Below are 25,062 nucleotides of genomic sequence, written 5' to 3' on the forward strand. Positions count from 1 at the left end.
AATATGAACTCATTTTATTGTTTAAATTATTTTACGATGCCAAAGTTATATTATTTAAGATCGAAAACTCCTCTAATTTAGTATTGCAGCTTAGTCACTATGATCAATTCTCTCAAAGATAACAACAAAAAAAGGATGAATGAAAACTGCATATTAAAAAGGATCAAAGAGTTAATGATATAACAAGGGATTACTGAAAATCTACGAAAAAATGCATTTCCAGTTTAGAATAAAGAAAAGTAAGCCTGGTATTTAAAATTGCTTTAGTCTAAAGATCAAAGAAAGTGGTAAATATGTGGATAAATCTGAGAAAATTTAACTTTATAGAGTATTATCAATATCATGGAGTCTTAGAATTACACAGCAAAATAATCACATGCATGCGAATAGAACTAATCCTAAGAGAGGTTAATAGTCCAAGATATTTGTAATGTTCAGGAGATGGGTAAACATATCTGTTAATATTAAGCTTGAAGGAATGCAGAAAACTATTGTATATGTTTCTATTAGTGACTAATAAAATGAAAACAATGTAAAACTTTTAAACTAATTGAGAGAAAAAAGAAATTATAATACATATTATATCCAAAAGAGTGTGGATTATCTTTTATCCCAGCTCTGGCTGTGACTCCCAAACTGGGTCATCCCTCCAGGAAGATGGTCTCTCCAACCAACTGGGATCTGTAACTCCAATTCAGTCCTCATCTTTGTGGGTTGCCCCTTTCATCCTGTTCAGGCTCTGATTTGCTGAACTGAGCTGCCCCTTTAATGGACCCACTGTTCACCTGGCTCAAGTTCCAATCCTCCAGGCTGGAGAGCCATAACCCTCCACCACATGTGAATATGCATCTTCTCCTGTTTGTACTTTGTCACACACACAAGCTCAGCATTTTGTGAAGATCATCTCTTAACACTTCTTGGTCTCTAATATCCCACAAATGTCAGTTGGAATGGCATGGCTGCCTCCACTGGACAAAGTAGGCTGTCCTGTGGAACATCAAGTAATGAATATGAAGATTTCATAATTTATGTAAAGTTGCAAATAAATTATTCCCAAAATTAAGAAAGAATAGAATAAAATATGTAATCAGAATCCATTACTATCTGAAAGTATTCTTTTTAAACCTCCGCATGGCATTTGGGACTAGAGTCATGCTTTATTTTTACTGTCTAAAGAAAGCAATAGGCTAAGATATTATCAGTTTGGTTTTAGTTCATTGACCTTTTGAGGTGTGTAATTTACCCTATTTTTTCTAACTATCATTTTGAGTTATATCAAATTCATAGATAATTATTCATTTTAATGTTTCCCCTCTTCTTTCTCTTTGTTACTTTATCTTTCTCTCCCTTATTCTTTCTTACTCCTTTTCTCTCTTTTTTTCCTTCTTTATTTCCTCTGTTTGCCTATCAATTTTAGATTATTTGTTTGTGTTGCATTTAATACAGCTTTGTAAGCCACATTAAATTATTTCTGGAAGATGATCAACTTTAAGTAAATAGATGAATTAAATAAATAACAGCATAAAGTATGATTTACATTGGAATCCATTTGGTTTCCTATTCATATACTATATTAAAATTTTACGTCAAAATTATATGGCAGTAAGAGAAAAATACCAAAGAAAAAAATAATAAAATTTGTAAATACATTTGAGAAGCATAAATAAAACAGAAATAAAAAACTGCAAATAGTTAAAGCCACCAGCCTGTTGAACTCTATGCCTGGAGGCCAACAGAGAGAACCACATCATATTTTAATTACTACAGAATTAGGAAAGGTAGTCACGTAAAGGATTAGTTGCTTGAAAACAATGACTGGTGTAATCTGCTTGCTCCTAATACAAGGCTAAATATTACATTGTTGATTTTCTCCTTGGGATATAACTTAAATTTAAATGAAGTCATGTGAGAGATTTGAATACAGATCACACATACACACAAACACTCATTCTGAATGTTTATGTCCCCACCTCCCAATTTTTATGTTCAAATTCTAACACATTAGAATTAGGACATAGGGCCTCTGGAGGGATGATTAGATCGTGAGGTCAGGGCCCTCAAGAACTGGACCCTTATAGGAGATCCAAAAGACATCCCTCTTGCCTTCTGCCATGTGAGAACACACCAAGACAGCACACTTATTTTCTCATACCAGTCCAAAAGGACTAAGATATGTGGACTAATATGTACGTGTGTGTGTTCATTTGTGTTTGTGTATGTTTGTATAGTTCTCAAATCAAGAACTGACATATCCTACTGGCTTTTTGGCAGAATCCAAGATATATTCACTATCACTCTGGAGCAAGGTATCTGAGTTCATCATACAAGCTTTAATTCTAGACTGAAGGCCTCAGAGAACTGAGGGGAGACAACTATAAAACCAAAGATAAGCCATCCCACTCAAAATGATACTGCACACCAAAATTCTAAATTAGATATGTTAGAAAAATTATTCAACTCTCCCAAGGCAGCCATCACAATAAACAACTAGATAATTAACAAATAATTTTAAAGAGTAATATCATCAAATAATTTAAGATACTTTAAGTAAAAATATATTGAGATTACCCACAGAAGTAAATAGCAAGAAATAATGGAACAAAATCATACAGAAATGAAAGAAATGAGGGTATAAAAACGTAAATCATAGAATGAAGAACATAGTCATTGAATTAAAAACATAATGAAACAAGTATATAATATTAATCCTTAACCAAACGAATTTTTATCTATATCAAAAGCAACCAATCTGGAAATTTAACACATTGAGATTAATATTCTTATTAATAACAAACATTATAGAGTTTATGGAAATAAATTGTGCAAATATTGTGCAAAACTTTTAGGAAGAAAATGATAAAGCAGCATTAAAAGATAAAAATCCATTAATAAATGGAAACAATATCACAATGAAATAGAAAACTCGACTTCATTATTACAGGAATTTTCCATGTGTTAATGGGTAAATTCAGTGATACTCCATTAAAAATTTAATAGTTTTGCTTGTTTGTTCATAAAAATTGTCTAACATACTAAAATCCATAAGAAATATTAAATGGGACTTCTATTTTGACCTAAGATTCACTAACAGTGTACCTTCCTTAATGAAACAAAGAAAAAAAATTACCAAAACATGTTAACAGCAGATTTCAACACACTGAGCAGCACAAGGAAAGTGATTGTAAGAGATGAAAAGCAAATGAGGTTACACCTCTGATTGTCTAAGCTCCCTTCCTTTAGAGTTTCCAGGCCTTGGCACAGAAAGAAGAAATACAGGCAGAGCCAAACAGACTTCCTAATTTTGAGGAGAGAGCTGAAAGGTCACTGACACCAAGGTGGCAACAGTGGTTCACAAATCAGAGTAATAAAGAGGAGGTAGACATCCAGCAGAAATATGCATAGGGTTCCTCCTGAATAGTCAGCTGAATATTGATCAGTACATATGTGTGAGAAAAACACATGAGGCCAGGGAAAGATCTGCATTAAATGATTAGTGGCAATAATACCAGTGTCCTGAACTCAGAAGGCATCTTTTCATTAGCCAGGTGGGAAAACTTCATGATTCACAGGGCACTGAGTGAGTACACAGAAGGGTACAGTCTCAGTAGTGGGAAATAATTACCCCTAAACTGAGCGCTGCTCGGGTCCTACCTGACAAATCTTACAACTATCATGTCAATTATCCCTCCAGCATGGTAAAGGAACTAAGAAACCTAGGGTAGCCTCATTTTGGAGGGCTAACCATAGCCACCTGTAAGTTAAATAATGGCATGATGGGTTGTTGTGTTTCCTTAACATCAAAGGTCTCTTATATACTAAGGTATAAGTGGCTATGTTTTCAGAAAGAGGATGTTTTAATGACTGGCTTAAAATAAGTAGTACAACCCAGTGGTCTGATATCCCCAGAAAGAAAAAGTGTTCATTGAAATTATTGGGACTCCCCTGTCCCCACACGCATTCAAGGGATATACATCAGTTAGTAGGTACAGGTTGACAGTGTATCTAGTATGGTCTCCCAGCCACTTGGTAGGCCATAAGTTTTACAGTCCACTTTGAATAATCAAGTCAAGTTTTGTTTTTCAAGAACTGTCAAGGGGCAATCAGTTCAATCTGTCTTCTTGTCCTTGACATCAGCCAGGCAACAAGCATCTATCATGTAGAATGACAAGTGACAGTAACAAAAATGGAGACGGAGAAAACATCCATAGTAGCTGACAGGTGTTTTGTATGAGAAGTGCAGGATCTGGGGACATCTCCTGTTGTTTCTGATAGATGAGAGTCATCTAGCCGACATGACATTTTCAAGATTGAGTCCAATTTAAAGGTCTTGCAATGGTGTGAAGAGCTGCACCAGGGTGTCTTCCTTAATGAGAAAGGACTCAGAGGTGGCTTCAAAAGAGAAACACCACTAATGCCTCTCCCAGTCCCTGATGTCCTGTGTTCTAAGGCGATTCTTCTCTAGGTACTTGAGTTGTTGCTCTCCCTCCACCACTACAAAAATCATGGTGTACCACTACAGTAGCTATACATTTTTCTTTTGCCCAGTAATCTTCTTCTCATACATAGATCTTTCTTCTGGAACACCAGATGTAAGAGGGACCAGGTAATTTTATATAACTTATAAAATCTCATTATATCTCTTACTTTGACTAAGTCTAAGGGGGACTCAGCAAGGAGTGTACTCAACAAATGGTGACTATCATTGTGGTTAGGACCATGTAAATCCAGAAAGAAAATGCAAGTGATTGAAACAGATAAATTTGAATCACTTAAGCCATCTTTTTTTTAAGTTTATTTTTAGAGTAGTTTTAGGCTCATAGCAAAGTCCAGAGAAAGATACAGAGATTTCTTTTATATCTCCTCCCCCAACACATGCATAGCCTTCCCCATTATCAATATTCCCCATAAGAGTAGGTACATTTGTTATAATTGACAAACCTACATTGAACACCATAATCACCCAAAGCTCATTATTTACATTAGGGTTCATTCTTGATATTTTACTTCCTACGAGTTTGTATAAATGTATAAAGACATGTATCACTGGGTGCGGTGGCTCACGCCTGTAATCCCAGCACTTTGGGAGGCCAAGGTGGGTGGATAACCTGAGGTCGGGTGTTCGAGACCAGCCTGACCAACATGGAGAAACCCCATCTCTACTAAAAATATAAAAAATTAGCCGGGCATGGTGGCACATGCCTATAATCCCAGCTACTCTGGAGGCTGAGGCAGGAGAATGGCTGTAACCCAGGAGGCGGAGGTTGTAGTGAGCCAAGATCACGCCACTGCACTCCAGCCTAGGCAACAAGAGCAAAAGTCCATCTCAAAGAAACAAAGAGACAAACAAAACAAACAAAAAACAAACATGTGTCTACTATTACAGTACTATACAGAGAAGTTTTCACTGCCATAAAAATTCTTTGTTTTTTGCTTACTTATCCTTTCCCCCTACACAACCCCTGGCAACCACTTTTTACTGTCTCTATATTTTGGCCTTTTTCAGAATGTCATACAGTTGCAATCATGCAATATATAGCCTTTTCAGATTAGCCCTAGGCCTTCTTTTAACTGTGTGACATTGTTAGGGCAGGACACGTTGATACCTGAAAGTTTTACTAACCACTTCAGACTTGGTTGCCATAGGTGAAAGAAGAACGTATAATGTCCAGGAGCAGTCAGGATGGAATTCCAAATTTCCAAAAAAGCCTATGTATTACCTATACCTTTATCTTCATCATTATCTAGACTGAGAGGAGATAATCACTTTCCGAAGGTAACACATTTAGAGACCAAATTGCCTTAGTAGGGTCAAAGAAGTCAGCGAGATAGTCAGAATATTTGAATGCATTTTTTAGGAGACCATTCAAGTGCTCAACAACACCAGTTATAAATGAATGGTGGAAATGTGGAAGTCCCATTAAATAACTTGACATGAACATTCAGTGGCTTTTGAGATAAATGGTGCACCGCTGTTAGTTGGGAAATGACCTGAAAAGCTGGAATTATGATAATCAATAGTTTCAAGTGTTAATGTGATGCAGCCAAAATCAGCTGATCACCTTGCAGCAGCAGCATCATAACCTGAGAAAGTATCATCACTGGGACCTCTCAGACAGGGCTCAGAAATCATATGCAGTCAATCTTCCAGTAACAGGTGGGACAATGACATCTCAATTAGGTCAACTTTTGTCAAATGTCTATATATATATATATATATATAGCAAGCAGTGGTATATATATAGCAAGCAGTTGTAGCTGTACCCTCTGCATTTGAAATGCAGAATTATTTACTTAAAGCCCAATCTGTGTGGACAATGTGTTCCCATGCCTGGTATGATGATGAATATAGGCAGAAATGGTGGGAACTTGGGTGTTATTTAATCAGCAATTTGTTTTCATTCAGTATCATCAGAGAATGTTCCCTTACAGTTGTCACCTAAATGTGTAGCCCAGATGGTTTGTTCAAAGGCTGCAATTTGTTCTATAGTAAGTGGTCCTAAAGGTGTGTTTTAAATCTACCAGTCTATAGTTTTCTGCATGCCAGATAAAGAGCCAGACCATTAGCAAAGGCTCAAGGGTCAGTAGAAGGATAACAAACTTCATTAAGTATTGGGCAGAGCTATGAAAATGAACTTAAGGGAGACAACCATGTCAATTTTTAGTTTGGCTTTGAGGATCAAAGCCATGATCCTCATGGACACCATCAGGTTTCAGATTATGTAAATAATTATTGAACCAGGCATGGAATTTAGTAGAATCTCTGTTAATTGAGAGTCCAAGTGATTCAACAGCTTTGCATTAGGTAGCACAGTCAAGAGTAAATTTTCCTCTAAAGTGACAGCTCCTAAATTTTCATGCAAAGGTGAGATAATCTGTTGTCTGTATTCTTGAATATTTATACCCATTTGACAAGTAAGGCTTGTTGGAAACTGCTTGACTTGCTAACTATTGGGTTTAAGTTGATCCACCTCCAAATGACAATATCATGTCAGAGAGTCACAGACCTCTATGTGTCAGAAGTTAAGTTTCAACAGGAACAAAATAGCAAGCTAACAGATTATTCTAAAAATTGGTACAATTAGTAACTACAAATGTATGGAAGACTAGCTCAAAACAGAAGGAGTTCCTTTAAACAGAAGCTGTTTCTCTTTGCCAGAAGCCCCAATTATCAGAATCATCATTCACAGAGAGACATGTGGTTCAAAGAAGTTACAAGTGTTGTGGTGCCCCAAATATAGAGTATATTACAGCTTGCTGGACAGTTTCTGTTGGGTTATGTCTACTGATTTGGATGGTAATCAAAAAATTTAATGTGTGAGTTAGCTTAAGGACTAAGGAACAAGTAGAATAGCCAAGTGAGGCACAAGCCTTTTCCAATAATAAAGAGCATAGTAGGTGGGAAGCTATTTTTATGTGGAGGGCAGCTGAGAAGTTGTTTCCTGACTGCCAGAGGAATTAATCATCGTAAATACACTGACATATTTACAAGAAAGTTTACTTGCCAATCAGTGCTCTAACTTTTGTCAGGTTTTATCATTCCAACCTTCTGGAGGAGGTGTGATAACGCCAAGGTCAGGGGCATTGAATCCGAGTCATTGCCATCCAACAGAACATTATCTGCATAGTCGAAGCTTTGACATCAGAAGGTAGAGGCACTCACACTAAATCTTGGCACACTCAAGCCTGGCTGGAAAATTTAGATGGTCCTGTAGGAGTACTACAAAAATACACTGGAGGCTTTGTGACATGCATGTTAATGGATCTTGATCCTGATATATCTGAGTACAATGGAACAGCCAGAGCTGTAGGAGCAACAACTTAATCCATTGCAAGCTTCCTATATCACTGGGAACAGAGGGCATATTGAGATATTGCATCTCTTACTACTTTCTACTGCTTTTAAATCTTTAATTAAGCTAGTGATTTCTCCTTTCTCCTCCTGGCATTCTAAACTGATGATGTTGAATCCCCCAGGAGATTATAGGGAGGCATATTGGCTAGCCATGTATTTGTCTCATTAGCACTTCTATACATGTGGCTTTTTCTGATTGGGAGAATGCTCTCTGGCACTATGAGACAGGAGGCACAAGCATATGACATATTCATTTCTAGTAAACTTTATTATATAAAATCAATAACAGTAAAATGAATTTACCCAAAGGACCCTGCCCACGGGGTCTTATTAGCTTTCTTACCTCATTGTGAATCTTGCCTAAACACTGATAGTTGAATAAGTGTACCTTTGTCTTCCACAGTTATGGGTAGGATGGCAAGTTTGGTTCTCATATCCAACAGAACTACCATTATTTAAATCTCTTCCTTCAGAATTCTGAAGCATGGTCAGATGGATACATACGGACTTTGATTCTCTTGATGTTAATGTCTGTTTAGCCCAATCTTTGTATCTTTCACCTTTTATCTTTCAGCCCCACCTTATATCTTTCATTGTAAAGTCCCAGCATTCTGGATATAAGGGAAATGATTGATAAGGGCACACAGAGGGAGTGAAGTCTCCATTGAAAAGGGCTTTGCATTTACTTTGTGTACTGAGGGCACAGTAACAACTATGGCCTAACCAAATAAATGTTCCCATGTTTTCATCCAATGTTCCATATTAGACAGTGAGAATTTCATTGCTAAGACCGTTGTAGCTTTCTGTATCCCTTGGCTCTTCTCCAGAAGAAGCCACTTATTCTACTTTCCAAGGCTGCTCAGTATGCAAACATCTATGAAAAGATAGTTCAGAATAAAATCACTGCCTCGGTTTGCAAGATATGTAGTAATGTAAGTGATCCAACATGAATTCTCTTTCAGCAGGTGTCATAGCATATTTTTTTGATGTTTTTCTTCTTGTTTTCAGAAATAAAGTAAGAATTAAAACCATATTTAACTCTTTTTATGTTAAACAATTCTCAGCCAAACAAGTATCCCTGTCCCTGTCTAAATAATAATTTGATAAAGTATACTTAGCTATGTTTGTACTAACCAACATTGGAATTAAGTAAAAATTGTTTTCATTCTGCAAAATACTTTCTTCTTAAGACTCGACTGTGAATCAACTAAAATAATTTCATTATCAAGACTCATACATGGCTCAACCATCAACACACATATCAAACAAGTGCCTCCCTATGCCCACCAATGAAAAATTATTAGATAATAAGCTACATTGAATCCTAAATAGATCCCCATTTGGCAAAATCCTTCTTAAATTTATATAGACCAGAGCTAAAATTCATCTGAAACACTGTTTCCTCCTTGAAAGACATGATAGGATCTGTCAAGGTGGTGGTGTTTTATGGCAGTAAATATAATAAAGTTGGCTTTGTTTGATCAACAGGAAGAATGCTCAAGTTATAAATGAGAACAAAATAATTTTATATGGTTAACCTTTGCTATTAATGATTTTGAAACATTGATATTAATTGTCCTTAATGAATCATCACTTGACAAGACAATCGAACAGCATAAGTAGAGGGAGATAAATATTCCATACTTGAACAAAGCATCCCTAAGAGTAATTGGACTAACACTGAAGACAGACACATTTCATTTCCAATATGAAATGCACTAATATTTTATAAGGTAGAATAGTATTAATAGATTTAGATTTTAATTTATCTTGAGTACTCAAATGTACCTGAGCACATTACTAGTGTTCAAGTACCCTTGCTTCCTAGATAGTTATAATATAACTTGCAACTGGGATTCTGGCACTTTCTACCTGGCAAATTTGAATACAATTTTAGTGTGATTTGAGTTTTGCCATTGCTTATTTTTGCAAATCACATATATTTTAGAAAATTAAATAGCTAAATAGTTAACACCCCCAAATATTGACACCTAAAATTTGTGTTATTTTCAACAAATATTTTAAATGTATATACGTATGCAATTTTATTCCTAGTAAACAAAGAATTTATGTGTTGTTTTCGTGTTATCACTAAACAAAATGATTTTATTACATGAGTTTATAAAAAGTATTCTATAGCAGTTCGTTTTTACTTCACGCAAGTAACAAATACTTTGGCTCACAGCACACTTTTTAATTCTTCAAATTTCTACCAGAAAATCAAATAATATTGATCATAAAAATGTATAATTTATGCTATTAGAGTAAAATTGTATATATTGTGGAATAAAATTAAAATAAATTGCTTTGTAAAATCATCTCTTAATTTACTTGTTTTACGTTATCAGCATTAATATAAGGAAACACAAGAAAAATAAGCATAACCACAAAATCTATTTTTAAACTTATCTTTGTTTTTTAAAAATTTTTGAAATGTAATCTTTTCAACAGTTCTTTAATAAACCCTGGGGATTCTGGGATGTACTTTTTGTTGGATATATCTGAAGTACTTAATTAGTCCTAATATTATTCCAGTAGTGTATTTTGTTTTTTCTTCAATGATCACTGTACAAGAAAAAACAAAAATTTTACCACTTGGTGGTGCTGGTGGATAATATAAAAACCAAATTATTCCTGGAGCATATGTTGAAAGAGCTGGTTACGGTGAGTTAAATAAAATTAAGGGAAGGACAGCTTCATTCACCTCTGTCATTCCCTATTTTTCACTTCTCCTTTTGACATAAAGAGTGTAAATTAGACACAATGGTTGCTACCGATGGCTTGGGTCCTTGCTAAATATCAAAGAGAAACAAGATCTTTAACACAAATTTCATGGCATCGGAGACTGACGATGAGGCTATTATTTTCATTTTTAAATTGTCTCTGCTTCAGTGTAAAAGATTACTTCAATTACACACATTATTTTTAGCCTCTCAAAAAAACAAGTTTTTGTATGACCGTTCATGTTTTTACATGGCACGATGACTACTGACTTGTAATATTCTGTTCTTGGTAGAAATGCAAGGATTTTAACATGTAATTGATGTGTTTATACAAAAATTAATAGTAAATGCATCTACAAACATGAGTAACTGTTCAATTATAGTTGATGTCACAATATTTTCCGATACTGATAAATAGCTCAATGACATACATTATGTATAATAGTTGTTAAAACTTTCCTTCGGAAGTATATTATTTTCTCAAAAGAAAGCTCGCCTAAAGTGGTCACAGTTTTTCATATTTACTTGGCAGTGTTTTTTACTTAGCTCAGCTTCAGGTTTCCAATTTTTAAAAATGTATATGTTAAACAATTTTTATGAAGTATCCAACCGCATATTTCTTCAGCCACATAAACACAAGAGATTATGTCATTGATATATATATTTTTATATTATTTATTATATAAATAAATATATTTACATTCCAGGGGGAAGTCCATGAATTTCTTATGCCCAGAGTTAACCTAGACTGTAGTGCTCTACAGGGGGTGTGAGATGGCAAAATTATATGGAAAAGATTTTTAATGATAAAATGAAAGTTTTCAGTTTTTGCTTCAGTTCAAAGAAAAGAATCCAGCCGATATTCTTTGTCACATTGGTAGGCAGATACATTATTAACATCTTTGACATGGAAGAAAGGCAGCCTGAGGGCCCCAAATTCTGCTTCTATGCAGATAAAAAATAAGCACTTAGTTCTTCTCCTGAACAACAACTGTTTTAAAGATAAGGCAAAGAATGACCCCAAATCCTATTTGTAACTGTACAAGCCCATTCAACCCCAGGGGTCATATACTACTTGATGTGAGTTTCCATTAATGCTTTTGATTATTTTAAATGCATTTGGTAACAATGAAGGTAGTTAGTGAAAAACTGACCCACTTTGAAATTTATGCAGTGATCATTATGAGAACCCACAGTCTAAAAATTCACTGATAGGAATAAAACTCATCACCTTCTCTAACATAAAACATAATTACAGTGGGTAGGGTATGTTCATTAGCAAGATCTACTCAGAATCAATTAAAGAAAATTCTACTAGGCTGCCTAGTATAAGAACTTTTATCACAAATCTTTTACCATTAACTATGTTTTAGACCTACTGTACATTAGGTTTGTTTTCCCAGTAATAAACTTTTGGATTGTTATTCTTATTCTTTGCAGATACAGCAAAAATAATTTCTTTATTTGATAAATTACTTATAGTTAGCTTTTTTATCCAGGTCAATTTTTGTCTCTCTCCTCCTTCTTCTTCTTAATTATTTTAAGCATAATAAACTAATTAAATAAACAAAACATAACAGATAACATAAAACAATTGAAAACTATTCCAACAGAAGAATCTGGACATCATTTCTCTCACCTATTGCATACATGCTGTATCATTTTATTTGTCAGAGAGGATAGGAATACTGAATTGATTACATGTCAAAGAAAATCTAATGCAATCATAGCTCAACCATTTACAATTTGGTCCATCACTTCAATTCTGGAATGCAATTTTCTCACTTACAAAATGGCAAGATTTGGTTATCAAGAGCCTAAAATATGATAAGTCTGAACTGAAATGTATGTAAGTTTGAAATATAAAACAGATTTCAAAGAATTAGTATAGAAACAAGAATGTAAAGTACTTCATTAATAGTCATCATGTTAAAAAGGTATTTTGGATATTTTTGATTAAATGCAACATAATTAAACCATTTTAATCTATTTCCTTTTGATGTTTTATATGCCTATTTTAAAGTTTAAAATTACATTGGTTTACAATTTTGGCTTGCAGTAGCTTTCTATAGAATAGTTCTAGGACATAAACTTTTAAAGATTTTTTTTGTCTTTTTTTTGCTCATGACCGAACAATAGATCTCAATTTTTACCAGTTATTTTTAACATGATATACTTGCTATTTCAGAACACTCTTTTCAACTAGTTAGGAGGAATATGTTCTGATATTCTGTTGCACAACAAGGTAGCTATAATTAATGTTAATATGCTGTGTATTTCAAATTAGCTAAAAGGGGATTTTAAATGTTCTCATAAAAATACATAGCACATATTTGAGGTGATAGATATGCTTACTCTGATTTCATCATTCCACGATGTATATATGTATCAAAACATCACATTGTACTCCATAAACATATATAATTATTATTTGTCAATTAAAAATAAAATAAAATTTAAAAATATTTATTCATGTTTAATTTATTATTTGTGTGGCGGAGTGTTTTCTTAATAAATGTTTTTTTTTAAATTTCAAAACTGTATTGTTATTTGTATGCTCAAGGTTGACAATCCAACCAGGGTCAGTCTCTCAAAGAAAAAGAAAAAAACATTCTTACCTGTGAGTTGATCTTTTTGCTAAAGGACATAATTTTGAGGGTAATTTTGGCAACTGTGAGAGAGGAAGGACACCTACTTGTTCAATGAATGCAGCCATCTCAAACCTACTTCTTAATTATCCAAAATCCTTACATGTTGTACTCTTTTCAGTCATGAAAATTAAATTGAGATGCTAATTGTACCATATTCTATCACAGTATTGCAAATTATGTAGTTTAGACTTAAAAACATACCTAAGTTTTAAGAGATATCCTTTTATAGCTCATTTTATGTGTGTGTGTGTGTGTGTGTGTGTGTGTATGGATAGATTGACTGATAGATAAAGATAAAAACACTTTCACAAACATTCAATTTCTTTGTTAGCTTGCATCATTTTCAGAAACACAATCTATTCAACCTGCAGTAAAAGTTATTCTCTCTCTTATAAAAGAATGGTTTTATTTGTTAATGTATGTATTCTTTCAAAAAATAATGCCAACTTCCTGCTCTCTGCAAGGCATTGAACTGTCTATGTACAGCACCAGAAAATAAAATAAAACCCATAAGATGGGAAACTATTTTCTTAATGGTAATTGTTTCAGATGATGAGTTTTGGTGTAACCAAGCCCAATTACATTTCTGCTTTTTGTTAAGTAAACAAAAAATACTGAAGAATGCTGATATTAAAAAATTCATTAAGAAACTGTAGTTTTCTAATTGAACTCTTTACTATTGAGCCATACTGATTTATCTGCATATTTTATAATGAAAAAGAAGAATGACAACCAAAAAAAAAGAATTATTGTAATCATGATACAAAACTGAAATACTAGAACATTGTAAATAAACTGGTTTTTGAAATATAAGTAAAAATCATATATAGTAAATATATCAAAAAGCATTTCAAAAACATGAATATTAGTTATTATCAAGGCATATTATAAATCATTATTTTTCTTTACTTAGTTTCATAATATTAAAGTTCGATAAGGGAGTACAAGTGGAATATTTACTATATAATATTGAATAATTATTACTGATTTTAGACTCAACTTTTCTGCCTTATCTTACTTTTTAATAGAAGAGAATTGCTTATGGAGTAAATGAATATGCATTTTTGTTTAAATACTATAAATTTAGTGAAAATACACGATGTACTATAATGTGTTTGGTATGGGAGGTTCTCAGTGACATCTTAAGCACCATCCCATTAAGAGACCAATTATTATTATTATCATTATTATTGCTTGGTGGTGGTTTTTCATTTTTTTAGTGTAAATTTTTGCAGCACAGAAGTTAAATCATGTTGCCACAGGTATGGTGCATTTAATTGGTGGATTTATCATTTAATATGTGAAAAGGTAATCCATAATTTAACTATAATATTTGAATAACTATTTATATATTATTTTTTAAATCTGCTGATTAATAAAATTTTACTTTTCTTTGTTTCTTAAAGCAATTCTGATGGGAGTGTTTTTTACCATGATATGTAATGGTAAATGAAGAGAAGCATTTATAATCAACACTAATTTCATAGACATAATAATTTCTTTTTGCTTCTCACTGCAAAATTTATATAGTAAAATCTAGTTATGCTAAAAATATCTGGCTAGCTCTCTTTTAATGCTTAAAAGAAAATATAATCAAATCAACAGAAAATTATAAATCTAAAATGACCCATTATGTATTAGAAAAATATATTTTCTTTCACACATAAAAAGTATCTTTCTTGGCACTGTCCTAAAGCAACTGAGTAGTTTGGAGCCAGAAAGAAATTGAATCTGTAACCAACGCAGGCACTTACAATATATGTGACCTTGAACAAGTCTCATTATTGTTAGTGTTCTTTAGGATTTTTAAAGCAACCAAATAATACAACTTTGAAAAGCAAATGTTTTGATATTGTTTTTGCTTTAAAAAGAAACATATATATACATATATTCTTTTTATATCTATTTATTCTCTCTCTTATAAAAGAATAGTCTGTTTCTCTCTCTCTCTCTCTCTCTCTATATATATATATTCATATTCATTCACAATGCTGTAATATCATTCAGGTCTTTCTTACTTGGGCCATATTGTCCTTCTCCTTAGCAGTAATGTTGCCCTAGAATTTTGATGTATAACCATATATATATATATATATATATATATATATATATATAGAGAGAGAGAGAGAGAGAGAGAGAGAGAGGATTTGGGGTACAATGAGCTTACTTATATTGACTGCTTAGTTGCTATTGATATTATATTATAGAATAAGAATGTCCAATATAAAGTACAGAACAAACAGTCTTCCAGATAATGGAAGAATAGCTAATGATCATTATGGAAAATTACCTAAAATATTATTTAATGCAGGCATGAAGACTTCAGGAATTGTATACATCAGAATACTAGGGCAACATTACTGCTAAGGAGAAGGACAATATGGCCCAAGTAAGGAGGATCTGAATGATATTACAGCATTGTGAATGAATATGAATGCGTGAGTTAGTGTTAAAGAGGATGCTACCTGCAAGTAGCATCTTGTTCTTCTCTCTGAGAAACAGAATCTCTGAATACCTGAAATTTTGACTTAGCATTTGCAAAGTATCTCTTTTTAATTAGACAAGTTTTGTTGTCTGTAATTATAATGTTAATGAAGGCTTTTTGATTAATTCTCTTAGTTTCAAGTCCTTATTGTGGCCTCCAAATGAGCTGGCCCCTAGCTTTTTCTCCAGCATCCCCAACTATATCCCCTTTCACTGTTCCTTATCCTCAGCAAACTAACACAGGAACAGAAAACCAAACGCTGCATGTTCTCACTCATATGTGGGAGCTCAACAATGAGACCACATGGACACAGGGAGGGGAGCCCCACACACCAGGGTTGGGGGACTGGAAGTGAGGAGAAGGAGAGCTTCAGGACAAATAGTTAATGCATGCGGGGCTTAAAACCTAGGTGACAGCTTGATAGGTGCTGCAAACCACCATGGCACACGTAATCCTTATGTAACAAACCTTCACATTCTGCACATGTATACCAGAACTTAAAGTTAAAAAAAATGTGAATTACAGTTTTGCTTTATAGCATTTGAAGGTGTTTTGTACCTACAAATTGTCCTTTTCCCAAATATTTACATGGTTTCTTTCTTCAGTTCTTTGTTCAACCTTCAACAAAAGACAAAAGCCTTTCCTAATTTTATTATCTAGAATAGCATGGCCTTCTTGTATACATCCTCTTCTCTTAATTTTTAAGTATCTATAACTACCTTTCAGTAAGTTACACATTTGCATTAGTGAGTGTAATGAACTCCAGCTTCTGTAACAATCAATCCCCCCCGCCCCACAAAAAAAAAAAAAAAAAAATCCTGGTTAAGTCCAGTAAAAGTAGATTTCTTGCTCACATTACACTTCTGACTCTTGTTAGAGGGTTCTGCTCCAGGCAGTGACTGTTGGCTCATAAATCCTTCGATTCTGTGCCCTGCCATTGCCATTTTTTAGAGCATCCTCAGCAGTAAGCCAGTAAATTAGCAGAGAGAGAGAGACACAGAGAGAGAGAGAGAGAGAGAGAAACAATGCAGGCCTTGTCATGGCTAGGTTTAGGAGTGGCATATATCGATTCTTTCCATTAGCCAAAATCCAGTCCCATTGTAACTCCCATTGTAACTGAAAGGAAGGATGGAAAATGTTAAGTCTCTATGCTGTGTACTCAGAACAGGGAAATGGAATTTGTGACCCTTTAACAAAGGTCGACCATAACATTTATTTGTCCAAGTGTTCATGTCTCTTGAGTTACTCATATATCTTGAGGGCAGAAACATTATTTGGTTTGTTTCCTGCTCTATTCCCATTGTCTAAAACAAAGCTTTGCACATGGCAACTGCTCAATAAATATTTGTTAAATGAAAAAATAAATGCTGTCTTTTATTTTTCTCCAGATTGGCCTACAGGCTGATAACATACACTAGAGCCACAAGAATCTGCTAATGTTCAATATTTCTGTGCTAACTGGCACTGATAAGTATAGTTGAAAGATAGCCGGTCTGTTTCACCCTTATGGTGAGCTCAGGTTTTTAATATGATTCATTTTGGTAACATATTTGCATCAAGCTGTTTCATATGTGAAGTAACCTGACTTTCTCTAAATATTTAAATAGAACAATAGAATATTTAATTTCATATGAAATTGTATTATAAAATATAGTTTAAAATTTTGATTGGAGTTTTAAACAGGAAAGTGGGCCAAATATTGCATTTAATTCATCAAAGTACTGGATAATTTTGATAACATCTGCAAAGAACTTAACACTATAAATGTTCTTGATTTCTGTAGCAATATAAGAAAGCTAGTGTCTTAATTACTATATTTTACAGAAAATAAATATGGGGCTCAGAATCTGTCGCTTCCATAAGATCACAAACAGGTTTTAAACTGTTCATGAACAGTTACGTTTTAAACTGATGCTTATTCCACTGGACTAATAAATACAAGCATTTATGAATAAAGCTCTCAGAATCTCCACAGCAATTTGCTGAGAAAAATTATCAGAGTTATTGATTTTTAGGTGCATTCTTTGATACTATTGACCACAGTTTTGTAATCTATTGGCTCTAAAAAAGCATTAATTCAAAGCTCACATGCACCCTTTTGTCTGATGGGATGAGACCTTCATGGTGGTTTATCTACCAGAAACAGGAATAAGCCAGAAAATGGAGAAGGGGAAGAAATGTTCAACTCTGCAGAGGAAGATGTAAGCTCCAAAACGTGGTTTTCAAAAGTTGGGTTTAATCACTTTGTATAGTTTGGTGACCTTCTGCTCTATGAGAACAGCAGTCACAGAAAGCATACTCACCAACGAATGGTTTGGCAAGAATGTTCATTCGGGTTAAATTAAATGTTCATTCATGTTCAAGGCAAGCAATCAAATTTAAATTTTACTGTCCATGACGGATGTAGAAATTCACAAAATGAACTGTGGCTCAGGGTGGGTTACAGACACAATAGGAGATTAGATCAAATTGCAAACAAAATCCTAATATTGTAGATGAAAACAAAAATCCTAATATTGTAGATGAGTACAGGTGGGATACTGCAGCATATGCCATAATGGGGCCTCTGTAAACTTGATGCTAGCGCTTCAGATTACATGGCTAGGCTGCAGAATATTTTCAAGCCTTTCCTGTCAGCAAGGATACAAATCTAAATACTTAGAATTTCTTGGTGCTTATTTGTCCAGGTCCTGGGCAAGGCTAAAGTCATGAACTAATGGCTTCTGGATATCTGCTTTAGGGCAGAGAAGTTCTAAGGAAATCAGAACTGGAGGGACGACCAATGGCAATTTTAAACATTCTAAGAGGGCGTGCTACTGGAAGGCAGGATGATTGATAAAATTCTGTAGTATTATTTTTTAGAATTTGTTTGTTCCATATTTTCAACTCCTTCATATGTATTTTGAAGAGAGAAATAGTACAATGACATACAGAAAACTAATTGTGAAAGTACATGGAACTGTTCTTTGTCAAGAGTATGTTTGCATAACAGCTATCAAATATTAAGCAATGGAAAAGTCTTTCAATTAAGAACTTATTTCTATGTCATATGCTTAGAATTTTTAAATTTCAGTGTCTTATTTGTTAATAATTTAAATTTGTTTTAATACAAACTATAGTAAGATATTTATGCTTATGAATTGCCATATTATAATGTTGTTGTAGACAGAATAAAATAAAAAATTGATAGGTCCATGCTTATTTCTTTTTTCTAAGGCAAAAGTAGATTTTAGTCATTTTGGTTTTTCATTCTTTGTTTTTTTAAATGATGTACCAGAGAAATTTTGTCACTATCTTGGCTATTATTTGGGAACTGCCTGGGTAATCTTGGCTATGAATCAAAATTTTTGAAGCTGGATACAGTGGCTCGCTCCTGTAGTTTCAGTTATTTAGGAGGCAGAGGCAGGAGGATGGCTTGGGCCCAGGAGTTTGAGGCTGCAATGAGCTATGATCTTACCATTGCACTCCAGCCTGGGATACAGAGAAAGACTCCATGTCTTAAAAATAATTGGAAATTTTCATTCCTAAAAAATAATAATAATAGTAATTGGAAATTTAATGGTTTAAATGAGTTTGATGTATAAACATTTTGGATATTAATATTTGCTAGTTTTATGTGTTATATCATCTTCCAGGGTGTGTTTGCTTACAATTTCTTTATGACATTGCCTATTGTGTAAAACCATACATTTTTTGTATCCTAATTGATCTAGTTTAACTCTTCCTTAATTACTTATCATGCCTCTGCTGCCCTTTATCAAGTTTTCTATATATGGTTGGTCTAATTTAAAATGTAGTTTCTGTTGCATTGACTGATGTTTCTACCCCTCAGCAATACAGAACCATCTTCATTTTTATAATTTTGTAGTATATTTCTGCTAGGAAAAGTCTTAACACTTTGGAAGATTTACCTAGGAGATGAGAGACTGTATTATCTCACTGTGTATTCCAGTCCATGAACAATAAGACTGCCTTTTATATCTTTTTATTATTTCGGAAACATCTCCTAAGAAGCTTTGTATGCCTTTTGTTCAGTTTATTCTTAGCTATTATTGATTTTGTTATCCATTTTGAATGGTATCATTGTCTGTAATCAAAGAGCAATATTTATTTTACATGATAATTTTTATCTAATAAATATTATTAATATTCCTATTAATTTAAATTGCTTATATATGGGAGTTTCAGGATTTTCTATGTAGTCAATCAAGTCAATTAAAATTAAATGTTTTTATTCATTTTTATGAATTATTGTGATTTTTACATTGTCTTTGATTTTATTGCATAGCCCAGGGTCTCTAATTAAAGTTTGAATATGCATGGTGAAAAGGGCTATTTTCTTCCTATTTTAATTTCAATTCACTTCAATGCTAAATATACTGTTTATTTTCAATTTATGTCATTTCTTAAGTTAAAGATATTTTATTTTTTTCCTACATTCTCTTTAAATCACAAATTAATGTTGACATGTGTTAACTATTTTAAAGTATCTGCTTGTGAGGATCATAGTTTTTCACTTTCCAATCAATTGCTCAATATAACATATTTAATTGGTTTTCAGACTGGACCCCTTAAAAATGTTCAAAAACTTTCCAGGGACTGTACAGGCTTGAACGATTTTAAGAGAATCAATTTAAATTGTGTTTTTTCTTAATATAGATGTGTCCGAAAATAGGCACACATTCCCCTTTCCCAATTGTTCTTCTTGCATATAACCAAAGGAAATCTTAATTTTAATCTTTCTAGAATATAATGAGTTGATACTGGTTATAAAATACCCTAGAACACAAAATTAAGGGGAAAATTAAACATATTTGTGTCATTTAGTCAAGGTGCCCTTAAGCCAAGAAAGGCATTATGTCATTCCTCATCCTATACATGTTTTGCTTAAGGGTGGGTAATGCAATACAGGAATGTGACATTCTGAATTCAGAAATGGTGTAACAATGTGGGAGAGATGACAACCTTCATTTAATAACCTCATCTATTTATCTCTACTATTATTCTAAAAGAATGCTTCACTGCTAATGGAGAATCCAACAAGAGAAAAGTCCTTAAATAACAATGAGTGCTATTTAAGTGGCATTTATTTTGTTCAGTTTAAATATTTATGGCAAGCCTCTCTACCTTATCTGTCTTTTAGAGATTATATTATGGTTTCCTACCTTTTACCCCTTTCTTGGAAAACGAATGAACATCCAATGCCTTTGTCATATGGCATTGCTTTGGCTTCCGTTATAGTCACCTGAGTATTTATCACCGGTCGCTTCACTTGGGGTTTAGCCTTCTTAGACCAATGGAATACAAAAGAAAGAAAAATGGCAGTGTAAGGGTTTCAGGCTGATGTTTTAAGAAACATCAAAAGCTTCTACTGAACATTTTGCATGCTACTTTCCACCATGAGAAAAACACATTGCAAAAGTGACACTGCTTCTTAAGTCTGGGTGCCAGAAGGAGAACAGGTAGAGAGACTTGAAATGGCCTAAGGCCTAGGCTACCTTCAAATAAAAACCAAGAAGGCGAACCTGAATACACTCACACTGAAAGAGTGAGGGCTGAACAATCATGTTATCTGTCTTACACAAGACAGATATCTCAGATTGTGAGGAAAATTAACAACTAAAATACTTGTATTCACGTGTATTTGTATGATGTTTAGTAACTATGAAAAACCCTCATTTTAATCTTTGTGAATAATGAACACTGTTACATGTAAAATTAGGAATTACTTTTTTTGCACTTGCTATTCTCTTTGTTCTGTGAGTCAAAAGAGGGCAGGCAGCTCTAGATTTTCCCATGAACACACATAGGAACACTTGAAAAAATATAACACAATATAAACCCACAAGGCATGTAGAGTTATTTTATGTGAATAAATGTGGATAAATGCATTATGTTCCATTATTCTTTTAAAGAATAAACTCATCTTTAGTGTTATTATAAACTGTGCCTAAATTTAAGGGACAACAATCATAACATAGTGAATTCCGAAATGAAGATCTATTCACTGACAGGGAGAACCATCATACTGTGAAGAGTAACAAGATTTTTTAAAAAGGCTTATATGAGAGCTAATATTTCTCTGCAAAGGACTTGGCTGAAATGGAACACTGAGGATTATATTTAGATACTGGTATTCTTGCACTCAGAGGATGCACAGGAGAAAATAGAAACGATTGAGACTGATGTATGTGTTATAAATTCTAGTTCCGGAATTATAAATATCCAAGGAACAACCTGGATCATATGGAAGGATAAATTTAGGGCAATCAAATATTGCTTCAGGTTTTCATTAAAATTTATTATATACATACAGGAAACTTTACAAACTGTATGAGAACTCACAAAAGAATTAAAGCAGCAGGGCATATGTATACTAAATGCTTTAGTCAACTTTTTTTTTTGAGAAATACAATCCAGGATACATATTTCTCTAGGCTCATAGATATCCATTGAACATATTTTGTTGTCAAGGAGATTATCACAGAACCTCTTTTACAACTTTGTCTAGCAACCTCTTCAACAGAAATGAGAGAAAAAAAGATTAATTGTTTAAAGATCCAATAGCTATTAATGTTATTTTGGAACTATGTATATATTCAGAATCATACTGGTCATTGCACTGGTCAAAACAAAGCAGTTATTAATTAAGGTAATTAAATAACATTATTGGGGGGAAAAACTAGGAAAAACAGAATTGTAGGCCACAACCCTCAATTATTTAGAAATATCACTGGGGAGAGAAAAAACAAAATGGTTGGTCACAAAGAAAAGCAAGGTAGCATTTGATAATTTATGATTGTACCTAAAATATCAGTATAAGAAATGGTGGAAAATCAGATAATGCATGGCTTAGACACAAACCTTCCTTCACTTCCTCTTCTCCTCAGCTCACACTCAAAACTAATCATTATTGAAGGTCTGAGAAGGAAGTATCTCAGATCACAGGAGAGAATAGAGGGGTCTGCGGTCCTCTCTCATAAAAGAGTATAAATCTGGCCAGGCGCCGTGGCTCAGGCTTGTAATCCCAGCATTTTGGGAGGCTGAGGTGGATGGATCACTTGAGGACAGAAGTTCAAGAGCAGCCTGGTCAACATGGTGAAAGCCCTTTTCTGCTAAAAATACAAAACTTAGCATGGTGGCACGCGCCTGTAATCCCAGCTACTCAAGAGTCTGAGGCATGAGAATCACTTGAACTTGGGAGGTGGAGGTTGCAGTGAGCAGAGATCACACCACTGCACTCCAGCCTGGGTGACAGAGTTAGACCCCCTCTCAAAAAAAAAAAAACAAAAATAAAATCATAAGTTCATTTTTCACTTATGAAGTTTGTGAGCAAAAGAGATAAGATTTCATGGGTCAAATTATTTATAAGGATCCAGATGATGAAGGGGGCACAACATTTGTTCTAGAGTCTTACCATTTAGATCGGGGTAAGATAGGAAAATGGTAAAGAAAGTAGTGAGTAAGCATAAATGTATGTTTGTCAAAATCATGTTTACTGATGTTTTTGATAAATACCTACCTTAAAAAACAACAAAAGAAACAGTGTGCTTTTTATTTTCTGAAGGTACTGGAAAGTCAACAGTAACTCGGTATTTCTAGTGTTCTCTAGGACTTTGAAAGGACAAAGAAATAGTTCAGGTCTAATAAGAAATTGCCAAGAAAATTCATGGCTTCATAATCATGAATTAATAAAATAAAGATATAAAGAAGACACATGTGATAAAAACCAACATGGTTATAGCAACCATGCTGTAATAGATCACAATAGATGGTTGGTGAAGAAGAGGAAACTGTCTTTGAGTAGAAACACTTAGCAAATAAATGTATATGACTAAAACAAAACATTATGTAAAAGTTAAGCCAAATATGACTCAAATTTTACAAAATTTTAAGGAAAAATTAATGATTTTAACTATATCCAGAATATATATCTTGACTAGAATAATCTTTAAACCATAAGATAAAGAACAGAAATATTTATGAGACATAGAATCCTATGTCAGGCTGGGTGCTGTGGCTCATGCTTGTAATCCCAGCACTTTGGGAGGCTGAGGCAGGCAGATCACCTGACATGAGGTATTTGAGATCAGCCTGGCCAAACACCTCACCGCAGGCAAAACCCTGTCTCTACTAAAAAAAATACAAAAATCAGCCAGGCGTGGTGGTGAGCACCTGTAGTCCCAGCTACTAGGAAGGCTGAGGCAGGAGAATCACTTGAACCCAGGAGGTGGAGGTTGCAATGAGCTAAGATTGCGCCACTTTGCCTGGGTGACAAAGCAAGACTCGGAGAAAAAAAAGGAGGAAGGAAGGAAGGAAAGTAGGGACAGAGACAGGGAGGGAGGGAGGGAGGGAGGGAGGAAGGAAGGAAGGAAGGAAGGAAGGAAGGAAGGAAGGAAGGAAGGAAGGAAGGAAGTCCTATGTCAGTAAAGAGTTATTCAAATGAAATCAGTTTCTGACAAATATTATCTAAAAACAATAACAACAAATGGCAAAAGAGAATCCTTACTTCAAAAAATGTAGCCTCCAAAACTTAAGAACTCAAGACAAATTAGAAAAGTGCAGGTAGGGAATATTTTTCTCAACAAGAGCATAGTGAGCAGTCAGTAAACTTTTGAGAATGATTATAAGAATCACTGCAATACATCAGCAGAAATGGAATGAGAATGGAAACCAAGGAGCAGGTACATATGAAAGATATTGTGGGGGTATGGGTACAATTATCAAAATCTGTTCATTGCCCAAATGTCATAGCATTAGAGACTAAGAATTCAACACTTAAGTTTCAAGCCTTGATAAGTAGAAACAGTACATGTACCTATAAACTAGAATATATTAGAAACCCTGAAGGACGGTTACTTTAATTTGTGCTTGTGTAAGTTGATTATCATTGTTGTTAAATCCACTGAATTTGTGAAGCTGTAGTTATAATTAGGTACATTATTCATTTTCTTATGAAGCCATTTATATAACATTTATGGGGAACATATTATGTACAAAGAACCCATGCGTATATCAGAGTAGAGAAAATACTGAAGCCATGAGAGTTTAAACACTTACCAAAGGTCACAGGGTTAGCAAGGGCAGAATCAAAACACCTGCCTATTTGACTCTAAATCCTATGTTCTTTTCTTTAACCTAAACATATTTGGAAAATAAAGTAAAAAATAACAAAACGAGAGCAAAATATCTACTTATTCATTGTTTCATTTCTAAATTCTAAGCTTTTGTCCTGGCACTCATAGAGTTAACTCAGTTTTTCTAGCAGTTATGTTTTCTGAGCCTTCAAAGCTGTAGGTGGAATGAGATTCAGTCAGATGTGGGGTTTGAAGCTAGACTCCCTATTAACTA

The 25,062-nt window shown here is 33.9% G+C and overlaps 1 long non-coding RNA gene across 1 annotated transcript; it reads right to left on the reverse strand.

Moving 5' to 3' along the window:
• LOC105739816 lies at positions 1 to 25,062 on the reverse strand. Its single transcript, XR_001115798.1, has 2 exons — positions 24,772 to 25,062; positions 1 to 987 (listed from the first exon to the last, which is right to left on the reverse strand). It is a non-coding gene; the product is annotated as an uncharacterized LOC105739816 (long non-coding RNA).

This window comes from Nomascus leucogenys, chromosome 5, assembly GCF_006542625.1.
Source record: "Nomascus leucogenys isolate Asia chromosome 5, Asia_NLE_v1, whole genome shotgun sequence".
Lineage (NCBI taxonomy): Eukaryota > Metazoa > Chordata > Mammalia > Primates > Hylobatidae > Nomascus > Nomascus leucogenys.